General features: G+C 38.5%; 1 protein-coding gene across 2 annotated transcripts in view; it reads right to left on the bottom strand.

The window, feature by feature from the left end:
- The window catches only part of EYS (eyes shut homolog), a 2,056,951-nt gene that overhangs the window by 1,990,561 nt on the left and 53,543 nt on the right, over window positions 1-12,847 (bottom strand). For both annotated transcript variants that reach the window (XM_032154320.2, XM_032154329.2), the window contains exon 2: window positions 10,119-10,233. The gene's annotated coding sequence lies outside the window, so the exon portion shown is untranslated. The remainder of the gene's footprint in view (window positions 1-10,118; window positions 10,234-12,847) is intronic.

Raw genomic sequence — 12,847 nt, 5'->3', positions numbered from 1 at the left:
CAACAATCTCCACACATCAGGCCACTCCAAAACCTTTAAAAATCCTACCCTCAAACTCCTCGGGAAGACAGCCTGTAGGTTTCCTCCTGTCTCTTTGTTTGGCAGCCCTACAATTAAACCTCTTTCTCTGTTGCAACCTGATGTCTTGTTGTATTGATTTGTCTTGTGCATAGGGCAATGGGCAATGAACCTTTTGAGGCTATAGTTCCACTAAGTAATCCACCTCTCCGGACTAAAAAATAAAATGACCTCAATATTCTAAAAATGTAAAACAAGCCTATAAAAAAATCCTGCACAGCCTCCAGAGAAGACAAATTCCCAAATTCCCTCTTTAAGTGAAGACAAGAAGGATAACAGAAAGTTAAAGAACTCCCAAAGGTCAATCCCATGGATGATGGAGAAAAAGGTACAGAACTGGACTGCTAATCCCAGGAAGTGAAATTAGGGTCTAATCAAGGAATACACTTCCAGTTGAAAGCACCTCATAAATTCCACACAGCTGGATTTCAGAATTGCTGTTGACCAATGACCATTGTATCTCCTGTTCTTCCCATATCAAAATGGTCACTGTGGTTGTCTTGTGTCTGCTTCACTATGGAATATTTGGTAGGGAAAAGGGGATCATTGACACTTAGGTCAATAGGAATCACATCCAGATTTCATTTAGAGACTATCACATTACCTAGATTCCTGGATTTTAGTTAGATACTAAGATTGCTTGGGACTTTGTGTTCCCCTCACCTGGGGAAACAGGAGAATAAACAGTTACACCTTATGGAACATCTTCTCCATTAATATTTTCTTAATAGAGCATTTTTCTGCTTTTTATATCCAAACTTAGTAGAACTTACATATTTCTCAAAGTAAATTTTTGACCAATATTTATCTGAAAAAATTTCAAAAACTCAATAGCAATATTTTAGCAAAAATGGTATATGTGAAAGTCTTAGCTTGCATAACAAATACATTTGACAGAACTTCTAAATTATATGTAGATATTTTGAAAACTTGTAGAGTATCAACAAAAGAAATACCATTCTTATATGAAGCACATCACAGTGTCATTGTCAGTTAAAATATTCTCTGTGGCTTTGTACTTGTGTTGAACATCTTGCCACATTACTTTTTATATTTCCATAGTACTTGTCTAAAATAGTAAAATAAGTCCTCCAAACAATAAAGAAATATATATAAAAATTATTGAGAAAAGCTGTATCAATGGAAGAAAACTTACTGAATGCAAAAGAACTGCTTGTTAACAACCATATTAATTGTTTGGTAGTTAAGAACCAAAGATGTAAGCAATTTATATACTTAGGCAATAGTTCAAAATGTGTATTCTTTACTGCATTTTAAAAAGTAATATATTGATTGTAAATATTTGATGTGTAACTCATTAGGAATATTTTTCATTTAAATTATTAAGAAATAGACTACTTGTTAGTATTTTAACACATAAACCTCTAATTTGCAGGAATAAATTACCGTGATTAATGGGAGATCCCTGTAAAAAAAGAGGATCAACCAAGTTTTTGGTGACAATGAAGACAGATGTGACCATTATTTGTGCCGTTGAAAAATATCGTCATTCTCCAGCCCACCTTCTGGACACAAGGTAGCTGCACTTCCTGAATTCTGTCTGGAGGATGGGGCTGGGTGGTGAGTTTCAATCCGTGAGGTGTGGGTGGAAGAATGCACATCATTTCTGGACCAAAGTACTTAATCCACTATGATATCCTCCAGTGTCTTATTTCCTCCAGCTACTGTGAAAAGTAATATTAGCTTTGGTCCTTGAATGAGGATGGCATATACACCAGATGGGCTATAATGGACACCTAACATGAATGGAACAAAAAAAAAAAATCCTGTGTTGTTTTCCCTCTTTGGGGCAAGTGGGAGGTGAGTTTTACTTGAAAAATCTAGTCTGATCTCTACTGTTTCTCTACAACTTCATTATGACTGAACAAACGCAAATGCTGTCTACTCTGATTTACTATAACAGACTTATAATTGATTTTTCTCTTTCATGTTCATAATCTGCAAGTCTTCTTTCCACAGAGGGAGAATAAATTTTTTTAACATGCAAATAAGATTGTGTCAGCAGTTCTAATGTGCCTATGGATAATTCGAGTAGAGTATAAGTAAAATTTACTAGCAGGTGTTCCAGGAACTGTGAGGCCAAATTTTAGAAAGTCCATTATTGTGGATGTTAGAGTTCCCAAGCGTAAAAGAGGATAATGAATGGAAAGAAAGGTTATAATTCGGTTAGTGGCTAAAATCACTGAATATTTACAATGTGCTTTAGTTCTCACATCACTCTAATTCTCTTACAACTTTTTCTACTTTATATATGAGGAAATTTAGTGACAGAAAGATTATGGTAAACAATATGTCTTAGGAAACACAATTGTTAACGTAATAGAAGTGGGATCCAAACTTGCCACAAAGCCTAACACTTTTAACTGCCAAAAAAAATAATAATAATCCTGAAGGTTCTATAGACAGAACCAATACAAAGTGGGCAAAATGAGCTCATGAGGAGTTTATGAAAGTGCCTGTTACAATGCTGAATGCAAAGCAACTGCATGCTTTGTACTTATATTCTTATCTGGATGCTTTATAGGTACCAGATTTTCTCTGCTCGCTCATCAGTAGACAGATGAATGTCCCTGATTTCCGCTTGACAAGTTAATGCATTTTGGAAGTGTAAATACTCAAATAAAATTCAAAATCAATGTCTAATAAAATTTTTTCTGAGCCTGGACTCCACCACTAGACAACGTATGCATGTAAGAAATCTGCACTTGTACTCACTAACTCTATAAAGATAAAAATATAAATTTTCTTTTTTTCTTCTGTAGTATATAGAGCTCCCCTGGTGCAGGTGAGTATGTTATTATTCATGCTCTATCATATTCCAAATTTCATTTTATGCTACAGGTTAGCATATCAACTACTATCCCCATTTTCCATTGAAAGGTCAGTGTTGCTATTTGTGTGGTTTTTGAGCAGAAGAGATACACATTCTGAACAGCGTTATAAATGTATTAGTTATTCATTAATAACTTATTATGCTACTTGGATGACTATAAGAATGTAATATATACCACTAGGTAAGTTATATTTTCTCAAGTAGAAACAAAGAATTGAAAAACTAGCAGATTATCTTATGATACCTAGTTTAACTTCCATGTTCCATAGGTGAAGAAATTGAGTCCCAAGTAAGTTAAATAATTTTCCCTGAATTTCAGAGGATACTAGTAAATAGGGATAAATTGAGGACCATAACTGAGGGCCCTTGAATCTGTGTTCCATGTAGCTTATGTAATTAATAAAAGCCTCAATGTTACACGGCAAATATATCTATCTACAGAAATTTATTAAACAGTATTTTTAATAGTAAATGAGAAGTCAAAAAGGTTGGCTTATATAAAGATACTATACAATGTATTTTTCTGCTACCACAACGTAATCACTGCATTGTTAGCGTTGTGTTTTCTCTGAACTATCCATCATAAGATTTATTTTTCTGACTTTTGTATATCTAATGCTTTCTCACTTAGATCTTCTAGTAATTCACATCTGAGTTCACTCTGCTCTCATCACTTGTCTCAGCAGGGTTAGGCTACAACGGTAACACTCTACCTTCTTGCAGTGTGCTATATTTCATTTTGTAATTATATGAAAAGACATTTTAAAAAAGAGGAAATAAAAGCTCAATGCATTTTACAGAATGCATTTTGTGCCAAGTCTGAAGTACCACATACTTGTGAATACCAGAGAGTTTTCAAAGCATTTTCATTTTATTTCACATTATTTCATTTAATTCTCCCACTAATTTGCAGAGGTAGGTGAGGTAGGTTTTAATGTCTCTGTTTTATAGATGAGAAAATTTGGCACTGGAAGGATAACTGACTTGCCCAAGTTCACATTGGTATTAAGTGGTGAAGCTATCCCTTATTCAGTGCTTCTCCCTCTACAGTTTACTGAGATAATCAGTGTTACTTAATAGTAGCTGCCTAGAACATATGTACTATAATTATAAAATACCTACCCTCAAAGCCACAAACTGGCCCTTTTCCCATTTCTCACACTTCTATAGAGCAGGGGTCAGCAAACTAAAACCCACAGATCAAATTGGAGTCCTTCCTACTTTTGTAAATAAAGTTTATTAAAACACAACCACAGTCATTCATTTACATATTGTCTATGGCTGTTTTCCCGCTGCAATGGCAAAGGTAAGTAGTTGGGAGAAAGGTCACATGGTCCCAAAGTCTTCAGTATTCTTTGGCCTTTGCCTTGAATGTGTGCTGACCCCTGCCAGAGAATATGAAAAGCTAAAGTATACTTCCAGACTCTTGCAGCTATTCTTTCAGAAACTACAGAAATCTCTAGGTAATGTTTCCAGGAAATGTTTTTAAAATAAACAGACTTGACTGGCTTGGTTCTTGTTTTCTTTGTCCCTTTCCTATATTTGCTTCTTCCAACCTGTATTGTGAACAACGCCTGGGATTGCAGTCGTTACTTTGTATCCATGAACAGACAAACATATGGACAAATGATGATGGATAGAAAGAACAGAGTGAGGGTGCCTAATTACATTTCTGAGCAACCTCTTCAGCCCCGGACTTCGCGGATCTATAAAGAATTCTCTACATATTAAATACACTGTTAGTAGTGTTACTTGATTATAATTTTAAAAAAATTATAATGGATGCATTCGAATGTCCTGTCATTCACTGAGTCATAACAATAGTGTTAGCTTCCATGTTAAGGCCACTAAATATTGAATCACTTTAGGATTCAGCATTTTCCTCCTTTATCTACACGTACTCCCTCAGCGATCTTATATAATCTCATGAATATACAGTGTTTATGTGACGATTAATCGTAATGCTATCACAAGGCCAGTCATCTATTCAGCTAGCTACTCAGCAACTCTACATGGAAGTTTATCCGTATTTCAAACTTGACATCTGCAAAACCTGATCCTCTTGAAGATTTCCCCATTCCAGTTAATGGTAATTTAATGTTTCAACGCTTGGGCCAACAACTATGGAGTCATCCTTGATTTCTGTCATCTACATTCCATATTTTTAGCAAATCTAGTCATAACCCCATCAAAATATTTCCTGAAGCCCTGCAAGCTGAAGCTTATTCCTTGTTATACAGGTGAGAAGAATATGTCAGATTGCCAGTGCCTTCCTCTTCTATAACTAAAAGTTCTTTGAGTCTAACATCTGGATAAATTGTGCCCAACATTAAACTTCATTTTTCTCCTGTCTCTATAGAAATGCCTCTTATTAAAAATCAATTTGCCTTCATCACAGTCAGAAGCCTAGACCATCTGAGATGCCATCTCCTCATACTGGAAACAGCTGTTTAACTGAACTGATGTAGTTTCAGGACTAGTCTGCAGTTCATTTAAGTGCTGTACTAAAACTGTTGGTAAGGATATCAACATTTTTGTCACATAAGCCTAGGAACACTAACTGGGAACCCCATGAGCACATGCAGATAACTGCAAAGCGGTTTTATTTTTATTTCCCTTGTGCATAACCCACCTCACCCCCACAACTATGCCTCTTGTCGACAAGAAGAAGCTAGAGTGATCATCAGCCTTTTCCCATCTCTATAGCCAACACCTTAAGAGTAAGGTGCTATGGAACCCAAAGTTTAAAACTACCTTTGCAAATTATATCAGGGAGAAAATTATAACAGTAAAAGAGATCTGATTTAACGCCCCCCCCAACCCCATCTTGCCTTTCCCTTCAACATTCCTGAGCTTAGACTAAGCTAACTTTGAAAGACATTTAGTTTATATGACTTTTATCTTATATTGTTATTTTTATAGAGATGAGGTCTCCCTATATTGCCCAGGCTTGTATCAAACTCCTGGATTCAAGCAATCCTCCCACCTTGGCCTTCCAAAGTACAAGGATTACAGGCATGAGCCACAGCACCCAGTCAATATAAAATTTAGTTTTAAATGATAATAGGCCTCCCCCAAAACTCAACCACCTTTGTAAATCTAATGAAACAGTATCAGGCTAGGGGGAAGAGCTAAGGTGTGGTCTGATCACAAGATGTGAAACATCACTACTGTAGATTACCCTTTTGAGATATTTGTTCAGGTTTTTTGCCTATCTGACACCTGGACCTGATTGCTCCTATGGCTCCACATGGGAGCAACTCAGCTTAAGAGTATGATAGCTTTGCCCTCCTACAATTTCATCTCTGCCTGAACCAATCAGCAGCAAGTACCCATTACCTGGCCACCCCATCCCTTCCCTCAAACTGTCTTTGAAAAACTGCTAACCTAAAAGCCTGAGATGAGATTGATTTGAGTAACAACCCCATCTTCTGTGTAGTGTGGCAGGCCTTGTGTCAATTAAAGTTTTCTTTAGTGCAATGCCATGGTCTTTATTTATGCAGCGGGCAGGAAGAACTGATCAAGCAATTATACTTCTACTCTTGTCTTATTTGGTCTATTCTCTATACGTTAGTCAGAATGACCCAGTAAAACTGAAAAAGAAGACAAGGTCATTTCTCTGCTCAACATTTTTCAATGATTTGCTGTCTCTCTTAAACAGAAGCCAAAATCTTTGACAACAACCTACAAAATGCTTTGCAATCAGTCCCACTTCCTCCCCAGACCTACCTTGTTATTTCCATGACCTCAACTCATATTATAGCCTCTTTCATTCATTGTCCTCTGGCTACACTTTTTTGCTTGCTTGTCTTCCTGAACATGCCAAGCATTCTCCTGCCTGGAAGTCTACTCTGGTTATTCTCTTTGTTTGCATTGCTCTTCACCCAAATAGCTACATGGATATCTCTTCTCTTGCAAATTTCTGCTCAAATTTGATTACCTCAGTGAGCTCATCCTTGACTACTCTGTATAAAACAGCCAACTATTAACCACTTCCCTTAAGATGACAGCAAGAATGAGGAAAAGAAAAAGAAAAATAAATAAAAGCATAAAAGATTATCCACTTCTCTTTCCCATTAGTACTTCCTGTATTCTCTAATCTTCCATTCTTTGTTTATTTCTATCATTAATGTTTTATTATGATATATAATTTATGTACTATAATATACACTACTCTTAAGTATTTACTTTTTGTCCTTAACTCTTATGTCTTCTATGATACTATATACTTTACTTTTATTTATTTAGGTATTTATTTTTTGAGGCAGGATCTCAATTCTGTCACCCAGGCTGCAGTGCAGTGGTGTCATCACAGCTCATCAATGCAGCCTCAACCTCCCAGCCTCAAGCAATCCTGCCACCTCAGCCTCCTGAATAGCTGGGACTACCAGTTTACACCTCCACAGTTGGATATGTTGTTTTTTAAAAAAATTTTGTAGAGATGGCGTCCCCCTATGTTGTGCAGGCTGGTCTTTAAGTCCTGGGCTTAAGCAATCCTCCACCTCTGCGTCTAAGATTAAAGGCTAAGATTAAAGGCATGAGCCAACACACTTGGTCACATTTATTTATTATTTACTATATATCTTCCTGAATTTAATTTAAAAACGATAAAGGCAGAAGTTTTGTTTGTTTTATTTGCAGAGAGCCCACAGATTTTTTAGTAAGTTTCTGGTGAAGAATTCAATATGTATTTTCTCATTCAATCCTCACATTAATGAGTTATTTCCTCCACAGAAAAAAAGAAATAAACTCAAATTTATTATATTTAAAATAATTGGCATTAGTCACATTGCTAGTAACTAGTGATGGAAGTGGTGACCAGTGTGGAGCAGCTGCTGCAAGGATGCTGGTTGCACAGCGTGAGACATGGACAGGGTTGCATGTTATGCAGAGCTGGTGGGAGCCAGGAGAAGGCGAGAGCCCAGACCCCTACTTAGTTGATGAGGCAGAAGCCCGTGCTCCCTGGCACAGCTGCAGCCACCCAGCTGTGGCTCTGGACTCCAGCATCACTGCACTCTTGGGGGCCCAGGAAGCTCCTTGCCATAGCAGGCTTGAAAGTACCTGCTCCTGCTCCCTGGCCTCTCCCCACTTCCAGCACCTAATCTGGCATGGAGCAAAGTTGTGACCAAGCCTGGGCACTGTTGCAACTCGACCAAGTGTGCAGGCACTCGGGGCAGCGCTGACACACCAGCTCCCTGCTGCCTCAGCCTCCTCCAGACTTTGGGCACCAACAAGCACAGGAGGGAGGCTGGCGGGCGGGGTGGGTGGTGAGAGCAGCTCAGCATGGGCCTGCAGCACCCCTCAACACAAACAGCCTGGGCACTGCGGACAGCATGTTGATGGTGGCAGGAGGCAGACAGGCCCTTGGGTGGAAAGGGGTGCATCCCAGGTGAAACCCCACCTTCAAGGCAGGGATGGCCTGAAGCCGGGGGGCCAGGTTGTCAGTTCCAGCTGGAGTCCACTACCCAGAGTGAGAACTTATGGTGCTTTTTTTGGGCCTGCCAATGACAGCCCATGGACAAATAAGCGCATATTTCCTCCCTTCTGAGTCCACTGAAACCCTGGACTCAGCCAGACTCGGACATATGTCGGGACTACCAGCTGTGGGAAGGAACTACCCACTTCAGGTCTCCTGGAGTCATAAGCATGACCTGTCTGCAGAAAGGAGCGATCCACTAGGGGTCTCCTCCGAGCTGTTCTGTTGCTCAGTAAAGCTCCTATCCACCTTGCTCACCCTCCAGTTGTCCGCATACCTCATTTTTTTAAGAGGCAGGACAAGAAGTCAGGACCAACTGAATGGTGGGAATGAAAGAGCTGTAACATAAACAGGGCTGAAACTCCCCCCGATCGCCACGCTGTGGGCAATGAAAAGGAGAAGACAGCTGAAGAGGCCCTTTGGGGACGCCACACCTAGGGGCTCCCCGAGCCAGGGCCGTGACACCCTTTCTGGGGCTCTGTGGTTCCTGGCGTCTCGAAGCTTCTGGGTGCCACCGCATTCCCCTCATCCGGACACAGGTGCCCACAGTGTAAGCTGCTTGTGGTACATCTGATCCAGCCACAGCCTTACACCGAGCCGGCACCTGCGCCGGTGCCTGGAGCTGCCCGCCTGGCTGCGCGCAGTGGGTGGACCCCACGCTCACTTTCTCACATACCCCTTGCCACTCCGTGCCTGGCTTACCCTTGGCCGGCGTGGGATCCTAGCGGGTGGTGCAAGCCAGCATGCCTGGCAGGCTGACTGGGCAGAACGAGCCCAGTGGGCCCAAGCAAAACTCAGGCAAACGTGCCACTGGCCACAGAGGTTTCCGGCTGGAAAAGCAACACCCTAAGGAACTCAAGACAGTAGCCTTGCCAAGATTTTAACTTAGAAATTGTGAAGTCGCAGAATACCCTCTTCATTACCATGCTCTATATTCTCCTAGCTGCTCTGTAGAACAAAGTTCAGGCAAAAATAGTAACACGATTGAAATGGAGATTGGCAGGATACCAGAACAAGCAGATATCAAGCTACTTCAGAATAATATCCTCTTAGTTGCCAAATCTAAGAGAAAAAAGCAAATAAGCTCATAATAAAATACCGAGAACAAAAAAGCTGAGAATGTATGATTAAGATAATATCAACATGAGAAAATACTACATTTAAAACTAGTCAGTAGAAGGAGGAGTAGAGAAAGGAAGAGAATAGAACTCTATTAAGTCAAGTTTCAGGAAGAATTTTCTAGTCTGAAAAAAATAAGAAAAGTTACTAGGGAAGTAATAAAGGGTCATTTCTAGAAGAATAAAAACCTGTATATGTTTATCTATTAACTCAAAAAAAAATTAGTCAACCCCTTCATCTTGAAAGAGAAAGAGATGCATTTAATAATGGATTATTTAAATACATCTCTTTCTCTTCCCAAGGCCCCAATAATGTTATGACAAAGTAACACCAATAATGTGAAAACCCATAGAATTGTGACTACAACAATTGAGATATTTCAGCACACTTTTAGCGGATCTAAAGTGAGTTTAAGAGGTAGGAACCATTTAGTAGAGCCAAAAACGATAAAACCTGAAATTCTCTAGACTAGGATGTTAATGAATGCTGAAAGTTCTGAATAAGGAAGCAAAAATTGCCATGGAAAGCAGGGAATGAGGCAAGATCATAAAAACACAGAACCCGTGTTTTCCTCAGGACTCTTATCCTTACCTCAAGTACACAGGTCCCGTTGCTGTTTGAGATCAGTGTTTTATTTGCTAAATAAATATGGAGTAGAGGATCCAGACTTCACTCCCCAGGTGTAAGAGAGGAGTGAGACACAAAGCTGCAGAAAAAGAAATAAGAAAAATTATTTTATCTTTCAGTTTCTTCTCATCATCCCTAAGCTCTCCCACATCTTATGGAGGGATATAATCCCCTCCTTTCAGATTAGCCAGTATCCTGCCTTTAGCTATAGTCCTACATTTATTGTCTGTGCAGTTACTGAGAGAAATAAGATGGTAATTAACTTTCAAAATGGGCAGCATAGCTGTAACAAAGTCTTTGAAAGCAATTGACATACAAAAATTCTACAAATAAAAGTTAAGTGTAAGCTCAAGTAATACAATAGTACATTATTTATAGAATAATGCTTTTCCCATTCCATTGTATTTTAAACTTATGAACCCAAATGCCATACTGGAAAGAAATGTTAGGGAAATGTCAGCAGTAATTCAGTGGGTCCATGAAAGGGCTTCAACTTGGCAGGAAACCTCTAAAATTATATGCAGGATCATATTTGTATTTTCACAGTGATGGTTTTCATGAGAGTATCTCTAAATGAATTTCAAAAGTAATTCTTGCATTAAAAAGGGTTTTTTTTTTCCTTTAGGAAACTTTTTAATACATAGGCTATCCGTGAAATATGTATATGTCTTCAGTTGCTGTTGAAAGCAAGATCAGCTAAGCTACTCCTCTGTCTGAAAAGTATTTTACTTCATCTTTATTCTTGAAGGGTATTTTCAAGGCATATAGAATTCAAGGTTGAGAGTTTTACTGTTATTGTTCTTTCTGTGTTGTTTTGGGTTTTTATTCGGCATGTTGAGAATATCATTTTACTGTTTTCTGACTTTTATTGCTGCTATTGACAAGTCACCTTTCAACTTAATATTTTCCCTTGGGCCATTTTTTAAGATTTTTTTATGGTGTATTTGATGAGGTACAGTTTCATTATAACGTTTTTAGTTGTGGATTTATTTTTATTTCTTTTTTCCTGAAATTACTTAGGATCCTTGACTCTATGGATTTCTGTCATTGACCATTTCTGAAAAATTATCAGCCACAATTTTTTTTTTACCCTTGGTCGGTAAAATTTATTATCTGTGCCCTATTTCTTTTTTTCTCCTCTTAGAACTTCAGTTGAAATAATGTTACATTTTCTCACTCTGTCCTGTATATACTTTATTCTCTTCCTGTATTTTCCTTTTATTTCTTTGTCTCCCATGCTTGTGGTGTTTTTTACAGTGTAAACTTAGCTTAGCTAGAAATATGTTTTCCATATGTGCTTCCCTATATGCTTCCAGGGTATAGTGGGCCAAAATAGAAGTTTGTACATGATTTGGAAAGTGGAGAGGAAGCAACAGCCATAATCTCTGTTGGTTGTTTTGGTGTTAGGCTGTGAGAACCAGAAGCATCAACGCTCAGAGAAGCAGATTCAAAATTAACCATACTCTCCCCAACTCTGCATTTGTAATATTGACCTGCTAGCCCTATTGACCAAGAGTGACCTCAGGCCCACTCCATCTCAGATGGAAAGGCAATACCCTGACACAGATGTCTCCACCAGTTCTCCTTAATGGTCCCATTCTGCAAGTCAGCCATGCCTGGTTTCTGAGATCTCTGGCAAGTTCTAATTTGTCCACCCATACTGGTTCTTCAGAGAGGAGGGGAGCAAATTTTTCTGATCCTCTAACTCACCCATTCTGACCTTTACTTACCCAGTGTCTTGTGTAGTGCTCTAAAGTTTCAGTGCTATAATAAATGTCCTATTCTGTATTACTTACAGTGGTAGTGCTCACATGGTTGAACTTTGTCTGTGCTGTGTACTGTTTTACTGCACTCTTTTTAAGAACACTAACTGTACATTCTTATATATAACTAGCTATGAGGTCTATGCAATGAATTTTTAATTTATTAAATTTTGGAGTTCTTTATGTTCTTTATATCCTTTTTTACATTTGCAGCATCACATTTTATTTCCCTGTTTCTATTGATATCCTTAACTTTTGTCTTTGACTCTTAAACTTAAAAAGCTTAAGAGTTTCTTCTGCCTTGACCTCCTGGGCTCTAGTGGTCTTTCTGGCCTGGAATTAGTCATCTCACAGAGTAATCCACGAAAAGATTTAGAAACAACTGAGCTCAAACCACAGCTTGGACCAGTTCCTAAGTAATAAATAAGTTCTCCTTGTTTAACATCACACTAGATTGTAAAGTCCTTATAAAAAACAGATTTGCTTATTTTATCCATAACTGAATATATAGGGCCTAGAGGAGTTCTGAGTATCTGAGAGGTACTCAATACATATTTGTTGAATAAAAGCATGGCCAAAAAAGGATAGAATTATTTTGTGCTCTCCCTGATGATTTCAATAGGATGTACTTCTGGGTCTATTTATTTTGTTGTTTGTGTTTCGGTGGGTACATGCATTTGGTGTGTTTTTAGTTTATGTACCTGGCTATCTTTGATTGAGCTAAGCATTACACATAATTAATTATATAATTAAGCATAATTAAGCATTGCACAATTATTTGTAGGAATAATTAGAGGACTGAGATGAAGGAAAGCCTTCATCCAGAGAGGATTTCTGTTTGTTTCAGTCAATGTGGGCATTGCTTGTCCTCGGTCACATTCAACAATTTGAACACCTTAGATTACTGAAGGCTCCAGACTTTTAAAATTA

The sequence above is a fragment of the Hylobates moloch genome, unplaced genomic scaffold (genome assembly GCF_009828535.3).
Source record: "Hylobates moloch isolate HMO894 unplaced genomic scaffold, HMol_V3 SCAFFOLD_2, whole genome shotgun sequence".
Lineage (NCBI taxonomy): Eukaryota > Metazoa > Chordata > Mammalia > Primates > Hylobatidae > Hylobates > Hylobates moloch.
Note: the sequence above shows the minus strand (reverse complement) of the source record. Positions and strands in the feature narration are given on the sequence as shown.